The sequence below is a fragment of the Carassius auratus genome, chromosome 3 (genome assembly GCF_003368295.1).
Source record: "Carassius auratus strain Wakin chromosome 3, ASM336829v1, whole genome shotgun sequence".
Classification (NCBI taxonomy): Eukaryota; Metazoa; Chordata; class Actinopteri; order Cypriniformes; family Cyprinidae; genus Carassius; species Carassius auratus.
The window spans coordinates 2054089-2077979 of NC_039245.1; the positions used below are offsets into that span (position 1 = coordinate 2054089).

The 23891-nt window shown below is 39.4% G+C and overlaps 1 protein-coding gene across 9 annotated transcripts in view; it reads left to right on the forward strand.

The window, feature by feature from the left end:
• Window positions 1-23891, forward strand: part of LOC113042980 (RNA binding protein fox-1 homolog 1-like) — a 231696-nt gene that overhangs the window by 142860 nt on the left and 64945 nt on the right. Inside the window, exon 1 of one of the 9 annotated variants that reach the window (XM_026202108.1) lies at window positions 22977-23138. The exons of the other annotated variants lie outside the window; for them this stretch is intronic. The gene's annotated coding sequence lies outside the window, so the exon portion shown is untranslated. Of the gene's footprint in view, window positions 1-22976; window positions 23139-23891 lie in introns of those variants that run through there. 9 annotated transcript variants of the gene reach the window in all.

Below are 23891 nucleotides of genomic sequence, written 5' to 3' on the forward strand. Positions count from 1 at the left end.
CATACACAGGAAGTATTACAGTGTGAGTGGGTAGGTTAATCCTCAATTCTGGTGGCAGTGAATATGAGTTATTGTTGACACATACAGTAGTGTTAAATATCCTTCGTTATAAGATGAACTGAATCTTTACAGTCTGATATTTGTAAATGTAAGCTAACTTTTCTTCATGGAAAACTATAATCCCCAAACAAATGCAGTTCTTTGCAGCTGAACAACTCCAGCGATGTTTTCTCAGAAGAAATAAACATTTCCTTTCCGTTTTTTGTGCCCAGCCTATTGAAATCTCAGATGAACGGTTTTAATTGAGTAAACATTTGTTTGTTGCCAAAATGATGGATTGTTCTTTATGATACTCTCCCTGTTTAATATGCTTACAAATTAGGCATGTTAACAGATGTTCATTTAGCTTACACCTTGCCATATTTCAGCCTCAAAATTAGCATTTTGTTTATGCAACCTTGATTAGGGCAGCTATGCTCGCTCTTTCCTGATTTCTGCAAATTGCTTGAGGGAGCACACTTAAATATTAGCTAATATGGGATAATTTAATAACACGGTGGAGCGGCGTGAAAAACAAATTACCAGGCTACTAGTCAGTAGTTAAGTAGTGAAACATGTCCTGCATTTGTAAGTTGCTGTAAAATGCTGCGTTCATTTCACAATTAATATGGTATGTCTCAAAAACTGAAAAGTTTATCATGGTTGTTGTAGTCGCAACCAGTGTGTATTTAATATGGTACGATGAATTTCTGAACTTTTTGTTTTATGTTTGAAGTCATTTTTGGACAACTTTCTGTCGAGGTTCATCTAACGCAACCCAAACATTTAGAGTCTAACTTGTAATCCAGCTTTGATCGTAGCTTGTTAATATAACTGACAGATAGGTGCAAGTTTTGAGCTCAATTTAAAAAAAAAAAAAAAAAAACAGGGGTATGCAATTAATTGGTACTATTGTACTATTGGTACGTTTTTTTTTTTTTTTTTTTTTTTTGACACAATGAATCAAACTCATTTTATTAGGTAACATATTTAAACCTTGACCCTTGAAATTGTTGTTGTGTGTGTGTGTGTGTGTTGGCATGTTTTAGACACTGGAATGTAATTAATATAATATTTACCAAATCTTGATGAATATCCATTTTTGGTAACATTTCACAATAAAGTTTAATTTGTTATCATCACTTAACTATATTAGTCAACATGAACTAGCAATGAATAATATTTCTACTGCATTTATTCATTTCTGCATTTACTAATTCGTGAAAACAAAAGTTGTATGTGTTAACATTAGTTAATGCTTTAAATTATTTATGTCATAAAGGATTTGAATATTACTTATTTATAGTTAATAATATGAAAATTAGGTCACACTTTATTTTAGGGTCCAATTCTCACTATTAACTAACCATTAACTATGACTTTTGCCTCAATTATCTCCTTATGTGCTGCTTATTAATAGTTTATAAGGTAGTTGTTAAGTTTAGGGAATTGGGTAGGATTATGAATGTCATGCATTATATGTACTTTATAAGCACTAATTAACAGCCAATATGTTAATAATAGACATGCTAATAAGCAACTAGTTATTAGTGTGAATTGGACCCTATACTAAAGTGTTACCGAAAATTATTATCTTCTTGTTATAGGCCGGGTTAATACTGGTGCATCCTTAATTGAAAAACCTTAATTTAGTATATACAGTATGTGCGACAGAATACTGTTAAGATCCATCCAGGATATTTGTGGGGGGCTCAGCCTTATTTTCAGAGGCCCCCAAAGCCCACCCTAATTTGCATCTGGGCCACAACCATTTTAATCTGTGAACACATGTGTACAACATGTCACTCAATGACTATTCAACGTACAGTCGGCAGTCTCGTTTGTATCCGAAAACACGTGCACACATGGACTCATAACCCCTTCCCCCTGCTTTATTTTCTCACATCAATCTAACATGATCTGTCCTCTGGGTCATGTCAATCTTCATGTTCTAACCCATATCAGAGAAAGAGATGGGGGTGGGGGGTTGCTGGAGGGCTGAACACCTCAGGATAGGACTCCAGTGTTATGGCACATTCAGGAGAGACAGGCTCCAGCTGTCGGGTCTCAGTGGGCTTTTTGCCTGGCCTGGTTAAGAGCCTGCTGCTCAGGAGAGTACAGAGGGTGAGAGAGAGAGAGGAGATGACTGCACAGCCCCAGGTGCAGGATAGAGGAAGAGGAGGAGGAGGGGTATGTCTCACTGCGGAGTACAGCCCCTCTATCTGTTGTACTAGCCTTTAGGTCTTTAGATCAACCCATCTCATCCTCTCTCTTTGACTTGGAGGTTTCATTTCTCAAGCCCTTTCTCATCTCTCTCTGTTTCTGATGTTCTCAGAGTGGAGGCTTGTATCTGTGAACAGCCGTGCTCCTGCTGGGGCCTGGTGTAATTGTCCTGACAGGGTTATGGGAAATTGCACCATGTCAAGCAAAGCCGGTACACACAGTGACATCTGCTGTGCTGCTGACCAGAAATATCTGCTATTGCACCGCATGCTGCCTACTGTAGCTTTGTGGCATGTAGGATATTTTATTTAAGGGTCCCTACCTGTTAGAGGTGTAAATATTTGCTCTGAAAAGGATTTGATGATGAATATTAAATCAATTAAATCTGAAAGGTTCATCTGAAGTAGCTCAAAAGAACATCATTTATTTTAAAGGATTAATTAAAAAAGAAAAATCATGATTCTAATATGTGTGTATATATATATATGTGTGTGTGTGTGTGTGTGTGTGTGTGTGTGTGTGTGTGTGTGTGTGCGTGTGTGTGTGCGTGTGTGTGTGTGTGTGTTTATCAGTGAAAAAAAAATATTTTATTCAGCAAGGAAGAATAAAATTGAGCAAAGGTTGCAGCGAAAATGTAATGTCAAATAAATAATAATAAGTTGTTTTTTTCAAGTTTCTATTCATTTAAAAAAAAATTATGCTTACCATCACATGAATGTTTCATTTTCAAATATATTAAAACAAAAAAGTTGTTAAATTGTAAGTATTATTTGTCGAAATAATAATAATAATTATAATAATAATAATAATAATAATAATAATATTTAACAAAATGTACTAGACTAATATCTATCTATCTATCTATCTATCTATCTATCTATCTATCTATCTTTAAATATAGCTAGTTTGTTGCTTTCATTGTGTTGCTATATTCGGTATAGATATGAGTAAAATAATTTTGATTAGTTTTACTGTCAGATGTTAAAACCTTTTTTTTTTTTACCCCTGCATTCAGAGAGCTTTCTTCATGAATCTATAATAATACATTTGCCATAGCTTTCCACCGGCTCGATGACTTGACAGAGAATAGTAATTCAGAGGATCAGGAGAGACGAGGAAAGGAACAGAGAAAATAAGAAGAGGAGGGTAGGGGAAGGGATGTAGGAAGAGAAGAGAAAGAGAGAGAGAGAAAAAAAGAGGAGACACCTTGGGGTAATTGTGATGCAGTTGAAGATGAGGCACTTCAGGGATTGTGAGAGCTCAAAACGAGATGAGAAGCCACTCCGGGCCAAAGGTTGCTGTGAGAAAGTGACATCTGTCTGAGGTTTAACCTCTCTTCCTCTCACTTTTACACTCCAAACGGTGACACCGAGCAGCGTTATCATCTGCTCAGCATTTCCCTTTTGCTAATCGCTGATGATAGCGCCAGCTGAGAGGGGTTTTCTTCCGTTTATTGAATTGACGATTGCTGTTATACAGAAATATTATTGTTGCACTGACTGGCAGAGCAAGTGTTGGAATGAGTGGAGTTATTTTAAACCTAATGAGTCATCCGCTTCTCACATAGAGACCGTCTCCCTGAGCAGAATTTTGTAATGAGAAAGCTAAAACAAGTGTTTGTTTCTATTGTGGCACACATGCTTTTCGACAGTCTCAGTGTCCATTGTAATCTAATATGGGGCCAGTGGCCTTGCTGCAACCACCGGCCAAGCCATGCATTTCGTTGGCCAAAATTGCTGGTAGGGGTTGATCAGGCTCCTAAAGCACAAAAACAAAAGCAAACGTGTTGTGTATGCCGCTGAGAAAGAGCAAAGCAAATGAGCTGTGTTGTTGAAAAGCACTGCTTCCTAATGCCAAGCAGGCTAATAGAGAGCCATGCTAATCATTTCACCACAAGCCCCTCTTGGCACTCTGGCAGGTAACTGCTCGAGAGGGAAGAGGGGGAGGAATGGAGAGCCAATTAAATCCCCCTTTTTTGAATATTGACCGGCTTGTTATCTGCACTGAAACCCTGGAGTCAGAATTGCTAACCTCGGCAGCTTTCACAAAATGCTTTTCAACTGGCCAGAATTATGTGTGGAAAAAATGCTGAGGATGGCAGGATCAAATGTGCGGTTTTAGTTATCAAGCTTAATACCTCCATTTATTCTGGAGACTGTGCGAGCTGCGACAGGTATTTTTTTTTTTCCTCCTCTTCCCAGGTCAGTAAAATGGCCTGAGGAGAAGCAGTCACTCATTCAGCGAGGATCTGCTATGCACAGCGCTGTCACTCAGGCGTTGTGAGAGGCATTTTCCAGCGAGAGTAGTGCAGTTAGCCTCAGTCTCCCATAAGGCCCTGTACTCATCCCATAAAGCGCTACTCTCCATCAACTGGACACATATACTTTTCCTAAGTCATAGCATGCCATTATCATCTGTCAAAGTACTGCTGTAAAAAAACGGTAACTTGCTCTCTCCATTGACCAGTGGCGGCAGTGAAGAATACAAAAAAAAGATACACAAGATGAACAGTAATATGGAAAAAATCTGACTGCCTTTTGGTTTAAAGCACTAATTTTATTGTTAGGTCTCCAAAAAGAACATTTTACATTTTTGTGGCTGTGATGTGTCTTGATATTTAAATCAATGTTTTGTTTTGTTTTGTTTTTCCAGTCTGTGTCTTCGTGACATTTGTCATATTTTAAAGTGTTTAATAAAAATATGTAGATAAATACTGCTGTTTTGGATTTAATTGACCACGGTGGGTTTGGTTGGAATGAAGCTTCAATTATATTATAAAAAGCCAATTAGAATCAAAATGATTAATGCATGAAAGAAAATACAATATAATAAATGACCTAGATAATGTTATACACATTGCTTTTCAGGACTGCTTGATGATTAGAAAGGTTAAAAGAGTAGCATTTACTTTAAATATAATTTACATTTAGTAATTTTGCAGATGCTTTTATCCAAAGCAACTTACAATTGGGGAATACATAAAGCGATTCTTCTTAAAGAGGCAAACAGACACAGGAAGTGCTTGTAATACCAAGTTTTAGGCATTGTTTAAATAAGTACAAGCTAGAAAGAAAAGGGATAAATAAGAGAAAGACAAAGTTTTTGTTGTTGTTGTTGTTGGTATAATGTTGGTTGTACCTCACTCATAATATTCATAATATTCATAATATTCACATAAACATATTTCATATGAGCATCAGTGGTAGAGGTTCATTGCTGTAGTTACATTTGGGATCATTTTATTTTAAATGGTGTTAAGGTTGATTGCAAACATTGTGATTGTGTTTTAATATACAGCAATGAGAACCATGACACCATTTAAAAAAGTGCGATATGAAAAAGCTGGTCTCGCGTAGCCAGACCTTCAGACTGACGGCTAAAGGTCTGGAATTCATGGCAGCTGTCATTGGCCAAGGCCCACTCATGAGGCCATTCGACCGACATGTCAAACAACCAATTACAGTCAGTTTCATTCAGCGTCACTTTTCGGGGCGTGGAAATGTCCCCACAATAACAGAATGATGTGTAAGACTCTCGGACGTATTTTAATTATTCTGTGCCGTGAAATTTAAATATTTCATGTAAAAAAATCTAGTGTTTAGTTGATTCTGATAAGCGCTGGTCGTCACAGTTGTAAACACAACGGGTTTCTTCTTTCATGAGTGGGGTTTGGCATCAAGGCATCTTTGTTTCCAGACAGAATTTTAAAGAACGGGACACACACGTCTCCCGGAAATCCTGTAGAATTCAACCAATCAGATGACGACTTCGACACTCCTGAAACGTTTCTGGTCCATGGGCATGACGTCTGAGGCTGAGACTATGAAACAGCCAACAAAGTAAAATGATTCCAAATTTAACTATAGTGCGCTCTCTTCATTTTATCAATGATCATAATATAATACATCTATTCATTTTACAATCGTACTACCAGCCTTTTATTTAGATTAAAAATCTGTTTAATTCTCTCATGCCATTGACTATGTATATGCCACTGCAATCAACACATGTTGCATTATTAAGGTTAATGATTAATTGATCATTAGTTTAAATGGTGATCGATCACGGATATGTTGTCATAGTTGTGACATGAGTATAAAGACACAATCATCAGGATATTTAATTGCCAAATAAACAGCACATTAATTAAAATCACTGCAATATTGACATTGTTGCTTAACTTTAATTCAGTCACGAAATCGCTATCATATCGGGAATATTTGCTATATTGTTCAGCTCTAGTTTCAGTGTGCCAAACATTATTGGAAAGTTTTCGCATATGTGCTGTTTTCCGGAAAGAAAATCTCTCAGTGGCTGGTAGTTGGTTTAAGTGCTTGTGTAGGGTTTAATTTAATTAAAGTGCTTCATAATTTAGGCAGGACGGAATGGACAGAAGGCTACGTCTCAGAAAGGCTGAGGCACTCAACAACCCCCATTCCCTCACCGAGTCCGGTCTGAAGGGAAATGCCAGCACTTGACCATATAAAATAAAGATTCATTGCCACTGAAGCTGTAAATGCAAGCGAGGAAATTAGATTAATCAAAGTGTCACCAGTGTCAAACCAAACAAATAGCCGTGGGATTTAAGTCAAATATGATGTCTGAATATGTGTGCATGTGCTGGGACCTCGGCTTGTTGCGCAGGGATTTATGACAGGGAGTTGACGGTCTGGTGGAAATAACCTTTATGTTCCAGACAAACTGGGGAGTGCCCAGGGAAGGCCTTAAGGCCAAACAAATCCAGATTTATCATTCAGTCCCCCTAACAGCAACTGTCCATGGTGCTGATGGAGCACTACAGATGCATCCCATGATGCACAGAGTGGCGAACGCCATTTTTTCACACCATTGTTCTGTCAGTGTCAAAGCAGTTTGTCATAGTCGCAGCTGGAATGATTTGTAGGGGTGGTTTATTTTTTAAGCAGTGAATCTATTCTTCTGTTCATCTTTTTTTTTTACTGTAAAGGAGTTTTTGTGCACAACACTTACACAAAACAGATTCAAGTGCAAGCTAAAACTAAAACATTTTCATAATCACACATCATATATGATGCTTCACTATTTATTACTGCTAATAATTGTCCTTGTAGAGCTGATCTACAGTATCTTGCTGTAGCTAAACATGGAAAGTAATGAATATCTCATGCATGCTGTTAAGCTGATTTTCTTTTTATCTCTAAGCATCCTGCAAACTCTGAAAGGCCGTGTGTTTGGCCGTCCAATATAACTCATGATATAGAGTGCCGATTATGTGTTTAAAGGTATAATCATAATAATGTATCACAATAATTGTTACAATTATTAATTAACACAGCTGATCATTGTGAAGCGTACAATCGACCTGACTGATTTGACTCCTGAATTTTCAGGAAGGTAATTTCTCATCATTTCACATTTGGTGTTTTTTGAGACAATGTCCAACTCTTGCGTGCTTCATTGAGTGAAAAGCTATTTGTAGAATTGCCAGAATGACTGAACCTCTCCAGGCGTCTCCGCCGCACAAGCAGCTGAGAGGTGGATTTAAATGACTTCTCTCAACATCCATCATCTTTTTTTCTTTTTTCTTTTTTTCTTTAATGTATAATCTGCGGCCCATTTCACCACCTGTCACTCTGTCTTCAGATGCCTTGATGACCCAACTCTTATGGGCAGACCGGAAATATTGGCGAAATGTAGAAGACAGCTGGGTTCAGCTGTCTTTTAACGTGTTTGATGAGAGGGGTGAGATATAAATGACTCCTGTGGGAATATGCTTGTTTATTTCAATCAAATATGAGAACATGCTGAAGTAAATGAAACATGGCTGAGGTACATCAATCAGAGGAAGGGGCTGTTTATACAGTAATTACATTCATGGATTAATGAAAGGAATCTCTCTCACACACACACAGACACACACACACACACACACAGTCTTTCGGTCTCCTGCAGCCTTCTCTCTCTCCTTTTTTTTCCCCCTGTGGTGTATGTGTCTGCCACACTAATGTGTTGATAAACACACACAAACATGATGATGAAGATGATGAAGGCAGTCTTTAATAAATCCACAGAAGGTAAATCCAAACAGAGAAGGCTTGCAACACATGTAGCATCGATGAGACCCGACAACAAAGAACAGAAAGAGAGCAACTTAAGTACACAAGCAGAAAAGACTAATTAATGACATACACTTGAACGGAATGACACAATGAAGTCAAAGAACGGAAACAGTGCAAAAGAAAAACTGAATGATACAGTGATGGTGTCCAGGTGTTTGACAAATGATGTACCCCTCTTAGTTGTGGTTTCTTCCTTAATTTTCATATTTTGATTCTTCGCTCTAAGTAATGGAAGAATATTAACCCACAGCCAATTTAAAAATATTTAAAAGCTCAGAAGTCATTAATGCAAAAATACCCCCACAGATCAAATGCGGAGTATTTCTCTCTGGATTTCCTCTTTCGCACCTATAATGGGAAAATGTTTCATTCTGCCAAACTCTGTGGTAAATATGACCAGGAATGAATGTGGTCTCAGCTGCTAAATTATCATTAGACCATTCAGACACAAAAATGCAATAATTAATTTTTAAAGAAATTTGAGGTGGCGTGTGTAATTTTTTTAAGCATTTTCTCCTATTCGAGTTTAATATGTTGATAGAACAATAAGAAATCCAGACTGATTCCTCATGAAAATTGCGAACACTGTGGTGTGTTTTTTTTTTTAAACGATGCTTGGTTTGTTAAAGCATTCCAACCAGAATGGCATGGCAACAGTGGCTCAACAAATAAGTGTAGAGGCGGGGCTGTCTGTTTAATCAACCAATGACAGAGGGGGGAGTGTTTAGGAAACCTGTTTGAATATTTTCAGTATTTTTGTCACAGAAGAAATAAACTCTTTGAAAAGCTTTTAATTTCAATGGCAAAAAATCACCAGAAAAAACACAAAAGGTATGAAAATGAATGCCGTAAATCATAATTAAATCCCTCTGAGGTAAAATCACTATCAGTGTTCAGACTGCAGACCGAGGAGAATGTCTCGAGCATCAGGAACATTAGAGGTTCTTATTACAATGATAAACCAATAATGAAGGAATACGTAAAAGATTGGCAGAAGAGAGATATTCCATAGAAAGGGAAGCATCCCAAAGGAAGAAAACAAATGGCACCCTTCACTCCAGAGAAGGAATGGGTCTAGTTAAGATTGATTGCTTTGGTGTCTCGACAGTGAGGTAAAGAAGAAAAAAAAGGAGCAAGAGAGAGAGGGAGGGAGGATGGTTGGAGGAGTGACCCTGTAAAGTTGCTGATTTCAGCAGTCTTGTTCGAGGAGCTGAAGTCTCATATATTGCCTCGGCTGGCTGTGATTTGTCTGGAGCCCACTGTCGATTTGTGAGGACTGACACGGGACATGCAACCTCTGTAAAATTCCCAAAACAAAGAGTGTTTCTTCACGACTGGCTAATTCTCTGTGTTATTTCCCACGCCGCAGCAAAAAAATGACTGACTTTTTTGGGCTGGGACGTACTCCAAGGCCTTCTTATGTCAATGAATCTTTCCTTTAACGCTAGAGGACTGTTGACACATGAAAAGTCCACGAGGACATGTTTTAAAAGCGTGTCCTGAACGAGCTCGCTTTGAATGGCAGCGCGCTACATTTGAGGAGAGAAAATGCAGGTCGGTAGTCTGTCCTAGAAGCATTACTGTTATTTCAGCGGTGCTCTTCTGAGACCTCTCTTAAACCTGTTAGTGACACTTCAAGCTCAGTTCTCGAATCAACTTTGAAAGCACCAGTTTTAGCATGTTCTCTTGTTCTTTGTGTCTTGAAGATCAACAGCGTTATCGAAGCTGGCACAGCAACAGCGTTATCGAAGCTGGCACATCTTTCTGTGGTCTGCGGGCTCACCTTCACTACGGACGTGCCTCAGTCACACTGCAGGACTGCAGTTGTGAATCAATACGATTCCTTAACCTGTCACACTCCCAGCATTGTCACAATACCAGTTTTATGAGGGTGATTTAGGCGTGGGCTGAGTCAATCAATCACGGAGAGGAGGCCGTACCAAATGATCATTTGATGTGGTGAAGAGTGGCAATGCAGGGAGATGATAGCTCCATACCTTAGCAGCAAGAGAGCGAGAGACACTGTGAATGAGCGCAGTCAAGACAAAGGGATTGAGCGCTGTTTCCCGTTGGTGCCTGGTGTCTAGGCCCACTCTAAAACCCAAACCCTGCTGAGGTAATATTTCACCTAAAAGTTTAAATTATGCACTTTTTTTCTCACTTTTATGTTTACTTTCAGTATGTACAGTATGTACATCCACCTCAGTACGTACATTTACTTTCAGTATGTGCCTCCACTGAAGTCGTGGCCTAGTGGTTAGAGAGTTTGACTCCTAACCCAATGGTTGTGGGTTCGAATCTCGGGCCGGCAATACCACGACTTAGGTGCCCTTGAGCAAGGCATCGAAACCCCCAACTGCTCCCCGGGCACTGCAGCATAAATGGCTGCCCACTTCTCTGGGTGTGTGTCCACGGTTTGTGTGTGTTCACTGCTCTGTGTGTGTGTACACTTCGGAAGAGTTAAATGCAGAGCATGAATTCTGAGTATGGGTCACCATACTTGGCTGAATGTCACGTCACTTTCCCACATAAAAAAAGAAAAAGTTGTCCCCTGGAAAGTATCATCTTCATACCTTTTTAACTCTAAATGCTTCATAAAGAAGTACCTTAAGGGTACATATTATTGGTCCAAGGTAAATATGCATCCGCGATTTTGCAGTTGTACTTTATGTTCGGGGGTGCTATTACGCATGTCCTGCATGAGTCTCGAATGTGCCAATCAAAAATACATGAGAGGAAGACGCAGAAATAAGCAATCTCATATGTATGCATATGAAAAACAATGTGATCATCCACAATAAACAGCATATAAATGAAAACTGCTTAATGTTACTGAGCGAAATGGTGATCCCGGAAGTGATAAAGGACAAAGGATAAAGCTTTGGGGGTGTTTATGGAAGCGATCTACTGCATCTTTGCCTTGATTTTCGTACTGAATATGATCCTGATGTAGTATTTGATAAAACACGATTTTCTTTTTTTCTTTTTTTTCAAAATGTTGCTTTTTTCATTTGCCTACATTTAGGTGTTGGTTATGCTTGAAGTCAGAATACTGACAGTGTAAAGGTCTTTTTTTCCACTCAAGAAAGCTGGAGTTTTTAAGTACAGCTTATATAGACTTGGGAAATCACATGATAGCTTTGTGTGAGGAACAGATTGAAATTTAAGTTGTTATGTACTGACAATCCCCAGAGAGCTGTTCACATATGCAAATGGATCAAAACCAGAGTCAAACACACTTATCAGTTTAATACATGAAAGAGTTATTCATTTGTAAAGTGAATGAACTGGTTCATTATAAAGATCAGACTCAAAAAGGTGATTTAACATTTACATACTGGCATCTTTTCTTATGAACTCGCTAATAAGAGCTAAGAGTGGATTGTAAGATTTTCAGTAAATATTTGATTTTCCAAGTTCGAAATTTCACCCTATTCATCACACAAAATTTTTAATCATATGTCTACAGAAGACTTACATGTAATATACAAGTCATATGAATCACTTTTATGATGCCTTTGAATTCATTTTGAAGGTCAAAAGCTCTAGTTCCCATTTCTTTGTATTGCATGGAAAAGAGAGGCCAGCACATTCACTAAAATATCTTCTTTTGAGCTCCACAGAAAACCAAAATCTATACAGGTTTAAACAACACAAGAGTAAACAATAAGCGTATTTTTATTTCTGGATGAACTATCCCTTTAAAGGCTCTGTTTTTTCCACGTCTGTTCTTCTGCAGTGTAATAGATGTGGTGAGGAGCTTGAAGATTATCGGATTGTAAATACTCCTCAAAGCGGCAGGGTGGAGAGAGGAGGGTGGAGGCGCTCCCCACAGCCACGGCCCAGACAATGCAGTCAATTAAAATGAGATTGTGTGTGTGTGAGCGGAACGCACTGCAGAGAGAGAGTGTGTGTCGGTAATGCGGTGGGGGAGAGTGCATGTGCATTACGTGCCTGGCTCAGATCAGTTAAGTGATATTTGGGGGATTCTCCATCATGGCAGGCAGGCCAGTGGACTGATGGCTTCAGCAGTTGGAGCGGGCTAAATTGAAGTGTCAGGTGGCAGAATTGTATTTTATTTTCTAATATGCTCGGCTGTTAGCTGTGGAAATGTTTTTAAGGGCGGATGCTTACAAAAGGGATTGAATCCTGCGCAGCAGTCTTATCATGTAAGATGGTATTTCTCAAATTTATGGTCGAGATCGTCTGCACCATCCCCGCGATGCTTAAAGGGTTGGCAGTGATTAATTAGGGGGAATCGGGAAGGCCATGCTTTTATTGAAGGTTTTAAAAATGTAACACTGTCATAAGAGGCATGAATGATTTTATTTCCTCCGTTTCCATTATACTGCCAAGCTTTTCTTCTTCTTTTTTTCTCTCACACATTAAATGAAAAATTGCTTTCATCCTGCAGATATCAATAATGTGATGCCAGGGTCTAGTAGAACAGCTATTAGATTACATTAGTGGAAATTGTGGTACAAAAGCCATGTTTACCATTAAACTGTAAAAGACAGGGGAAACACTTGTGTTAATACTTAAAGCAATTCCTTTACTGCCTGTTCACCTTTAATTGTGCTTGAGAGGATGGAGAGAAATGAGCAGAGGGGCTGAAAGAGGTGGAGAGATGGCATAAAGGGGGTAGTGAAGTACTGTATCGTTTGCAAAAACATTAAAACCAGGGCTGACAGATGTTTTCCATTTCTGTAATGAAGGGTCTGAGAGGGCAGTATTGTTTTTTACGGTGACCCCAGTCAATTGTTTGGTAATGTTGGGCTGTCAGCCATGCTTCGTGACACCTTGACATCATCTGCACACTTTTAGCGGGAAATGAGTCAGTGTGGAGCACCGAGGGAGGCGGGTGGCATTCATTAAAAAAAGTAAAAGAAATAATAAAAATTAAGACCATCATTAGCAAATTGGGAAGCTAGTGAGCAGCAGTCTAGTCACTCTTTCTTCTCTCCATCCAGCCGTCCTACCTGCCTGCCCACCCCCTGGTGCCCCCACCCTTTTACCAAAAAAAAAAAAGAAATAAAAAAAGTCAAAGTGGCTTGCTCTGATGAGTAGGTTAAGCTGCTATCTGTTAATAAGGCTATTCCTGATGTGACTAATTTACCAGCCATGGGCGTACAATATGCTAAACCAGGGAATTAAAGTGATGGAGAGGGACGCTTCCCATGTGCATTCTCTCCGATAGGACAAGTCATTTCAAAGCTCCAAAACCAACAAAAGTTCCTATCTGTTCCTACATAATAGTGCCTGCTCAAAATTAAAACATTAAAGGAAATTGAGATAATTGTCATTATCTGTAAAGTCGAAATCCTTGCTGGCTGCCGGAGCTGTTTGAAACATGTCAAATCTGATTATTTTTTTCAGTTAACACACTCTGATGAAATACACACGTTTGGGTTTGTATATGTGGATGGATGGATGTCCTGGTGGAACATGAGGAAGTCCGTGTCCTGTTTCATGTGTCAAAGTGTGTAATTTTTTTGGGCCCCAGCAGATGCTGCCAAAGTGCATTGTTTGAAGAGCCAGGATCATTTGAGCATATGTTAGTGTTCTGCACTCGTTTTTCATCCTTGTGATAAGATTATCAGTCAAAATGATCAAGCAAATTAAATTATTCATTTGTGATGTTGAGATCACATGGTATTGTAGGTAGTTCAATGACATATAAGAATGTCCATGATAAAAACAAAGAAATATCTAGTTTAAAATCAAGTTCTTAGAATCTTGCAGAGGTGGGTAGAGTACCCAAAAACTTTACTCAAGTAAAAGTAAAAGTAATTCTAGAAATATTTACTCAAATAAAAGTAAAAGTACTAGTCTTGAATAGTTACTTGAGTAAGAGTAAAAGAGTATCGGATAAAAAATCTACTCAAGTAGTTAGTTACTAGTTACTTTGGGTCATATTAAATTATTATTTTCATTATTATTTTCATTATTAAAGATCATTTTCACTGACAGTCTAGATTTCAATCACTCTCAGAAACTCCCATTAAAATCACTGAAACTGTTAACACTGTGAAATCAATATCTTAATTATAGATTCTTTTGTTTCTGACGAGAGAATTCGCCAGAAAGAGTTGGGCCTATTCAGTCAGTGAGCGAGTGAAGCATTCAAAAGCTCAACAGAATCGTGTGTGATTGGTTAATGCGCAGCGCTGTAAAAACGCGTCTGTCTCTGGCTCAGCGCCAGCAAGCGATCACAGATCTGAATTAAGCAGCTGATGATATGACTTGCTGAACGTACCAGCACCGGTGTGAATGTATTAAAATTAATAAAATCTTAATCAGCTATTTTTTTGTCTTTTGGAAACTGCATTCAACTTGACTCCCCTCTGTTATAAGCCACACACGTACAACAAACTAATGTCACAGTGGTATCGTGTACTGTAATCGAATGTAGCCCAAGTTGTTACCTGTTAAACAGTGGACAGCACACGCGTTCATCTAATAAGGATCTCCATCGCAAGCAAATAATAGCTTTTGCAGATTTTCTTTCAATTCAGTGCAGTTCCATAGCCCCGTTTTCAATGCTGCTGATGTTAAACGTAACTCTGAGTGAACCGCTTCAGACGCTCAGCGCGTGCGGCAGGGAACTGAATGACTCATTCAAACTGATTCGTGAACCAATTCACTCGTTTGCCAATTGGTTTGAGCAAGCCTTTGAACAGAATTGACTGAAAAGAATGAATCATTCGCAAATGGGCATCGCTCATTGCCTAGAGAAAAGTAGACGGCGCGTTTGGAATAAACTGAAGCATTTATAACATTTATTGCATTAAGATAAAGTAACGAGAGGAGCGTCGCCCACAGTAACGAAGTAAAAGTACAGATTTTTCCCAAAAAATTTACTCAAATAAGAGTATAAAGTACCCATCTTTAAATATACTCCGAAAAGTATTAGTTACCCCAAAAAATTACTCAAGTAAATGTAACGAAGTAAATGTAACTCGTTACTACCCACCTCTGGAATCTTGTACTCTTTGCATTGATGTTAATACCATTTTAAAGAAAATTTTGTATATGCAAAGTATATGCAATTTCATTACTTTTTTAAAAATGTGTGTGCAGTCAATTTTGTGTTTGGCAAAGTTTGCTGCTTCAGTATTTGTACATTATTTTTCCATGTTTCTATGGTATACTGAAAAACAGAAGTTTTAAAGGCTTTCATTGGCAAAAAAATATATGAGTCAATATTTACAGTGTTGACCCTTGTTGTTCAGAACCTCTTCTATTCGCTCTGGCATGCTGGATATTAGCTTCTGGGCCAAATCCTGACTGATGGTGGTCCATTCTTATTAGTCCTTGGAGTTGATCACAATTTTTGGACTTCTGCTTGTCCATTCACCTTTTGAGGACTGACTACAGGTTCTCTGTGGGTTTGAGATTCGTGGAGTTGCCTGGCCACAGATCCAAAATTTCAATGTACTGATCTTCGAGCCACTTCTTTATCACTCTTGCTTTGTGACATGGTGCTCCATAATTCTCGAAAATGCAGGAACCAAATTGGTCATGGATGTTTGGAAGAAGTCGCTCTTGCAGGACGTTTTGATACCATTCTTTATTCATGGCAGTGTTTTTGGGCAGAGTTATGAGAGAGCCCATTCCCTTGGTTGAAAAGCAACCCACACATGGATGGTCTCAGGATGCTTCAATGTTGGCACAACACAGGACTCATGGTAGTGTTCACCTTTTCTTCTCCGAACAATCGATTTTCCAGATGTCCCAAACAGCCTGAAGGGAGCTTCATCAGAGAAAATAACTTTGTACCAGTCTTCTGCTGGCTAATCTTTGTACATCCAGCAGTTTTTCTTGGAGAGAAGTGGCTTCTTTGCTGTCCGTTCTCCAAAAGTCTTGGCCTCACTGTGCATGCAGATGCTCTCACACCAACCTTCTGCCACTCCTGAGCGAGGTCTGCACTGCTTGTGACACGATTCTTTAGCTGACTCCTCAGGAGATGGTCCTAGCACTTGCTGGACACTCTGGGACGTCCCGAAGACTTCTTCAATGCAATTGTAGTTTTGGTGTTCTGGTAAATGGTTCTTTCAGGTCCAATATTCTTTGCAGCAATTTTCTTGCATGTGAGGCCATTTTGATGCAAAGCGATGATGGCTGCATGTGTTTCTTTGGAGGTAACCATTGCTAACAAAAACACAATGATTGGATGCACTGCAGTAGAACTTTAAGTGCCCCCAGTCTGATGTAGCGTTCCTGAGGGTCGTCTCTCAGACTCTTCTGAATGAGGCATCTTAATTGCAGACATCACGTCTGTGCTGTTCAACACTATGCACTAGGCTACTACATGCAGCAGAGGCATTTACATGTTTCCTGGCACATACGAAGCATCTTACAGCGGCAAATCTCGACTCCTTTCATTGGAAGCCCAGCTCCACAGTCGTCTGATGGAAGTGGGTTAACGTGATCCCTTCGGTCGTATTGCAGTTGCTTGGAAGAAGACAGTCCCAGAGTGCCTCGCATAATCTGTTTTTCCCTAACTCTCTCTCTTTGCTCAATCATATATCTCTTGCATCCTTTCCTTAATTAACGCATCACAGGAATACATGAATAAGCATCTTGCTGGTAATAAGTGCCCCTCTGCACAGCACAGATCGGGTTTCTTTGTGGTTCCTTTTTAAAAGAGTGCAACTGATCTTGGCTATTAGATTATATTTATATAAAGCATTCAGGAATTTTTTTTTTTTTTTTTTTTTTTTTGAGCATATGTCTCAAAAAGTTCCTGGAATGTAGGTCAGCTGAAATTCAATGAACAAACTGCAGTTAAAGACGTGCTGCAATTGTAGCAAAAATACTATAGGATCTGTACTGCTCTTGTGAAGACAGAGGTCAGAGTCTAGCTGAGCAATTCCCATTAATTTATCTCTCTGTTCTGATATATTTATTTAGATTTGTACATTTTGTATGAACTTGAGACTATAGTTGTTGCTAAGGTTTTGCTAAGCCTGGGGTGATACGTTCTGTTTTGCCCAGACATGTTCTGGCTGGGATTTCTAAATTGTCTAAAATGTCCAGGTTTTGGCTTTATTTTGATATAGATGTGCTCTCTACATTCAAAACATTATCCTAATACATTATGTGTAAGTGTATTTGCATTTCTTTAACAATTCTCTGTAGATCCCACCTTCTTGCATGCCACGATTGGTAGATTATGTACAATTGGTCAATTATGCACACTATTGGTCAAACTTCTTTTCAGTAATTACCTTCAGCAAGTATGAAACAAAAGGAAAACAAAAGCAAAACCCAGACATTATTGGTCATTTAGAAATCCCAGCCAGGACATATCCAGGGAAAACTGGACATGCAGTTTCTCTAGCTATGCTGTCGCTATAGTATATATAATATATTTTTTAGCATTTTGCTAAGTGACTTAAGGCGTCCGGCTGGCTGGTTACTGTCTGACCTGCTTTATAGAAAGAAGAAAGGTGTGCTATTATTTTTCAAAGCATATGCGTAGATAGATCACGGATAGATAGATCACATCAATGCGAAAGAGTTCAAGATTGAATGGATGTTGAATGGATTGAATGAAAAGTCTTTGTTGACATTATTCAAGGGTAAAAAATGTAAATATTTTGAGGACACACAAAATTGTTACTGATACTCAATATTTGTTGAACTTTCATTTTGTAGCTAGGTTTGTTGGGATCAGCGGCGGAGCAGTTGGGTCAAGTGAATCTGGAGTCTCGGGGACTTGGCGAGTTTATTAATGTCTCTAGGCACGACCTCCTGACCCTGTCAAATCAAATCTTCTGTGTGCTGATCCACATCCTCAGAAAGAACGGCCTCAGATGATAGATTTTGAGTGGACTGCAACCCCTTCAAAATGACATGTACCAAAGTGCTCTCATTGCTCAAAAGCCAGTTAACCCCCATCGCCTTTCTGACACAAAAGCAAGAGACCTAGAGTGCCATTGTGTTTTTTGTCCACTTTCCACTATATAAAAGCTATTTGTTTATAAAACACATTAGCCCACATTCTCAGCTTGTGTCTGGGGGCGAAACAACCCATGTCTTTTATTGCTGTGAATTGGCGCTCTTAGAAATCAGCTCTCTTGGCCCTGTATGGCTTTGAAGGCCATAGTTTTTGCTTTTTATTAGTTGGGCTTTTTTTTTTTCGGTGTGATGAACCTTACTCAACGGTGTGATAACTGAAATGGGAAGTGACAGATTCACTAAGGGAAAATCTTCCTGCCAAAGAAACAGATATTACGCCTTGCTTGCACATTACTGTATGGCCTAACAGTTAAATCTGGTAGACCTCCAACAATACACTAGTTTTTATAGATTTTTGTCAAAATAATAATTGACCAAAATGTTCTTTGTTGTCATTGAATATTGCAGGTCAGTTTAGTGAGTAGGCTTTGTTTCTAGTGTTATGCAGTTGTGCCGATGACCATTTTTGTGGAAACCTTGATGCATTTTCCAGGATTCTTAGATAAATTGAAAGTTCAAAAGAACAGCATTTATCTGGAATATAAATATTTTGTAACATTGATACATTTCTTTACAGTTGCTTTTGATGCATCCTTGCTAAATTAATAATAATAAAAAAACTTACTAGCCCCAGACTTTTGAATAGTAGTGTATTTGTGTGCACATATAAAAATGTATTCAGCTTGATAATTGTGAAGGAGACAAGAGCAGGAAATTATAATTAAAATGTCACCACATATATATATATAGTATAAGGTGATTTTAAAGGGTTTTACTGAGGTAGGACAACATGAAGGAGCTTGTGTGATGCTGAGGTGTGAGGTGCCGGGTGGGGGAGGGCCCAGGCCATTAAATAAAGTGTTCATTGCTGGCTTTAATTAAATGGTGACTGTGATCTGAGTGGAGCGGGAGATTGGATTGTATGACATATCTCTAGCCTCCGCTGAGAGCTCACATCAGCTGTGTCAAAGATATCAGGAACAGAGCATAAAGTCAATTACAGCTCCAACAGTGAACGGATAGAAGAGGAGAAAAACACTTATAAATGCTGTCATTTGAAAGCGTTTCAGACACATTTAATGACAAAATACAGGGAAGAGTTTTGGGAGCTATGCAGGTGGACGTGGCGCAATTTGGACGTTGTTGGGTTGATGGTAACCCAAGGCCGTCGAAAGGATCTGTGCAGGAAACCCCTGTGATTGTGAGCTGAGATTACTCCTGGAAGGCAGGTTGTTTGCGTAGCGCTCGCTGCAGTAGATTGAAAGGTACTTCAGGTGCTCGAGGTCACAACTTCACCCTCAAATTATTTCAAGAGGACTTGAGGAGCCCTTCAGCACTGCGGCCGCTGCTCCCGAGGCCATCTCAGATCTGAACTCAATGAGGCAATACGCTTGTAGAATCAGCGCAATTAAAATGGCTACACTTTGGCATCAGATAATGCTGAGGAAATCCCGTTTGTGTGCGTCTGCCATTTTGTCGGTACAGTCTGTTCAGACCAGCGGTCTGTTGAATTTTCCCTGAGCGAGAATGATGTTAGTGTCGATTTCCTCTGGCAAAAGTGCTTAAAATGTATGAGCCGAGCTCTGGCCGTTGTTTATTTTGTTTGTCACTGAATTACTTGATATGGTTGGTTGTCACAAATATGAATGTCATGGAAGCGGCTAAACAGCTTTTCAGGATCAGATCGAAAATTTTGATTAATCGTCAAAAAATAAACCATTTTATTTTTTGATTTTTCAGATATTTTTCACCGCAGATGAAAAATTGCAGGTCATACATCTATGTTTTGACAATATAATTGATTTTGTATTGATGTAGTACCCAGCTGCTCTTATCCTTAATTCTATCACATAATTTAATGACAGAAATAAAAAGCGAAGGGATCTCCGTAAGCCCAGTGAGATGAAAAAGAGACGACGGGTGGATGAGAGAACCATCAGCCATCGCCCAGATCTGTCCTTGTAAACAACACTTATGGATGCTCTTTTCCCTATTCTTATTGTACAAATTAGAAATATTGATGGGATCTGGACATGTTTTTGAGCATTGTTTTTTATGAACTAGCTAATTCCCAAGCCCCCACTTGGCTTTGCTTATTATCAGGCTATGCAGTGTACATAAAGGCACATTTAACCCGCGTTTAATCTCAGGCACTCCAGCGCTGAGCATTTGTAATGTGATAGAAAGTTCTGGATGAGCTTCAAGCCAGTTTTGGATAAAGGCCTCCACGTGTGCCATGGCTGAATGAGACAATCATTTTCAATGGACTCCCATTGCTCGCTTTTACTCTCCAAGCCCCCTCCTTCCCCATGTGGAACGGCGAGGATTCAATGGAATGAATGTTTGTTGATTTCCCTCTGAAATCAAGAAGTAGATTAGTTTGAATTGGTGGGGAATGAGGTGAGGAGGCTAGGTGGCTCGCTATCGCCCGAGCCCATTTTCCATTTCCTGTGTGTGTGCGCACTGGAGGTGTGAGAGAAGGGGGAAATGGTAATTACCGTCTGTTTCTCTGGCGCAGTTATGCCACTGATACACATCCACGCTTCCATTATCCCGCAGATCAGCCAAGCAGTTTGTGTTTGCATTTGAAGAGTATCAGATTCCAAATCTGGCCCAAGACGTTAGAGAGAGCGAGAGACAGAGATGTCACATCTCAACCTCCCTCTCATGCTTTGTATGAGCTTTTAGGCTTCTTGTATGTGTTGCCTTCTTTCTTTTCTTCTAAACATTGAATGATGAATTTGATAACAAAGGGCAATGTGGCAGCCTTCGCCGGCCTGACTGAAGTGCTTAATTAGCTGATTACAACAAGGCCAGGATTGGCCTCTAACCGCTCACATTCGGTTTGCGATTTCACATGACTGTCCCCTTGCCACATCCAACTGACTGTTCATAGGCCCCCTGCGGTGGCCGCATTCTGAGCCAAAATGTGAAATTACTGTGGCACATTGAACTATTTAAATGAGCAGGACCAATCTGGATTGAACCAATCTACATACAATAGACAATAGACGCAGTTCTACTCTCGTTGCACTTCAAAATTACTCTTGAAATATGCTAAAGATAGGTCAGATTGGACGGCTAGTTGACTAGCTTTAGAAATTTTGTCCTGAGCATCAAACAATGGATTTGGTTGAGCATAATTATAATAAAAAAATGAATAATAATTATAATATGTATTATTATTATTGGAAAAAAATTAACATTTTGTACATAATTGTATACATAGTAAAATCCTAAACTAATGAACGTGTCTTTAATTAATCAGTTCAAAATTGAATCCTGAGCATGATTATTAATAATAAGATTAAGAATAATTGTATTTACTCGTTTTTTTAGCGGTTTTTATAATTGTGAACAATTGGCTGCTTAATTATTCGTCTCATTTTTTTTAAATGTTCTAGCACCGCTACTACAGCAATTCACATGCAAATTGAAATTTGTTTTTGTGCTTGATTGTTTCGTTTCATTTTTTACAACATTTTTCAAAATATCATGTATGTAGCATATTTTAAAAATGTTTTTTCGCATCCTTAAAATAAAGAGAACTTAAGAGTAACATTTGCAAAGCCACTGTCTCAGCGGCCATCTTTTTTGTCGCGGTAAAAATCTGAAAGACGGCAGACGATTTTAATCCGCAGACCGTTCAATACGACGTAGCCCTGACAGGCGGCACGGTTGCATGTGGGATCGAAATAAGCCTTTCCTCTGCATCAGCTTTTTCGCTCTCGCAGACTGTAACACAAAACTACATTTAAAGCATCAGATTTTGTGGGGCCGATGTGCAGCCTCAATAATTGATGAGCTTGGCTGAGTGTGGAGGTTTGGAGACTTGCTTCGCTTTACTGCAACGCCAGAGAAAAAGAGAGAGAGGTGAAAGTGTTAGATATTCTCTCACATGGTGTAGGTTGTTATGCTGTACCACCCACACTTTAGAGCAAGTGAGCTGTGAAATGTATTCATTGTAACATGGAAAATGGAGGCAAGGAATTGCCTGTAATGTCTGACAGCAAGGGCAGCCAGCCAACATCACCTGCATTATTTCACTTGTGTGTGTGCGTGTGTGTTTTTCCTCTTTTTTTTATACATTGTTATAGGTTCTGGAAAATAGGCAGCAATTTCATTGCAATGTGAATTAGAAAGAAATTACCCACAATTGAGTGACCCCACCGCAGAGGATCAAATAGGAAGTCAGCTCAAATAAAGTTAAATAGTGCATTAACTGAAGGCAGCATTGCTGAGCCCCTAAGCAGTGTTCCTCATCCAGCGCCTGCCCCCTCCTTCCTCCTCCTCTTCCTTCTTCCCCCCACTTTTTAGCTCCTCATTTGTCTTTTATCCTTACCTCTCTTCCCTCTGTAAATCCGCAAGGCAGCTACAGTATATTTGTACCTCCAAGGCGAATCGGCACAGTAAAAAAAAAGTGTATTGGCTGCAATGTATAGGAATGAGGCACACAAACCAATGGAGTGTGCTGTTGGCCCCTCCCATCTGCATATCTCCGCTCCTCCGCAGCATGCGAGAAAGCAGCCTGATGAATAACACAGAGGGGACTTGTCTCTAGGATTATTAATTTCCCATCTCTCTCTCTCTCTCTTGCTCTCCTCCCTGTCTCTCTCTCTCTCCTTTCCCTCATTCTCTCTCTGTGTGCTTACCCCTTGCGTGTGCCTTTTTTTTTGTTTCTTGCCTTGCTGTTTGAAATGATCCTTTTCCTTTCAGTGTGAGAGTGCATGAGTGTTGCTTCATGGATCTGTGCGGCCACTATTAACACTGCTTGGTAGCTATTCTTCCACACAAGAGCTCTCGTGTCACGAGGGGGTGAGTTGGTATCTATAAAAATCAATATAGTGTTGTGGGACCTGGGGCTAAGCAGTGTGTGTGGGGTGGGGGGGGTTGTTAGGCAGGCTTTCTAATGAAATTTTCAATCGGAGTATGCCTGCATCTAAGCCTGACCTACAAAGGAAAGGGAATTTCTCACTGAGGACTCCAGTTGAGTGCCGGTGCGTGGTCGGACGTTCATGTTTGTGAGTGTGTGTGTGTGTGTTAATGTCAGAGAACGCCTGGGTCTCATAGTGTGATCAGTCAGCGAACAGAGCAGCGAGTTACTTTTGTTGCTAAACACCAGGCATGCTTTTATCAGAGCTAATGGGTATGTGTGTGAGAGACCATGATTTTGCTGGGGGAATGGCAATGGGATGGAAACGCAAGCTAATGATGGGTAATTGAAATAGCTGGGAATTATAGTTTGTTTTGTTGATATTCTCTCCCTCACATGCTTTCGCCCTCCCTCTCTGAACCTTTGTTAGAATATTGATGACTGTCTCAGGCTGCAAAAATGATAATGATTATAATGACATCTGCATTGGAAAGTACTTACGAGAGAAATAGCAACTAACAGTTTACCTTAAAACACTTTACATGACACTCTCGGACTTGTCTTGCACATGAAGGGACGCTTGTGAATCGATGTTTGGTATGGATGTGTTTGATTAAGAGTGTGGATCCATGTGTTCATTCTGCAGAAGAAAGTAAAAATGTAGCCTCTGACTCATCATCCGGTGTCTACTACAT